Below are 209 nucleotides of genomic sequence, written 5' to 3'. Positions count from 1 at the left end.
CATCATGTAAGTGTCATTTTATAAAAGACTCCAAAATGCAGACTTCAATGGAATGTTTTGAGACACCAAAGCCATGAAACTTGGTCTCTAGTAATCATCCCGTTTTGTTCTAAAATATAACTGCAGGGCTTTCCTGGTGGTGCAGTGGTTGAGAGTCCGCCTGCCGATGCAGGGGACATGGGTTCGTGCCCCGGTCCGGGAAGATCCCA

Source organism: Mesoplodon bidens, assembly GCF_964165515.1.
Source record: "Mesoplodon bidens genome assembly, chromosome: 3".
Taxonomy (NCBI): domain Eukaryota; kingdom Metazoa; phylum Chordata; class Mammalia; order Artiodactyla; family Ziphiidae; genus Mesoplodon; species Mesoplodon bidens.
This window is presented reverse-complemented; position numbering follows the sequence as displayed.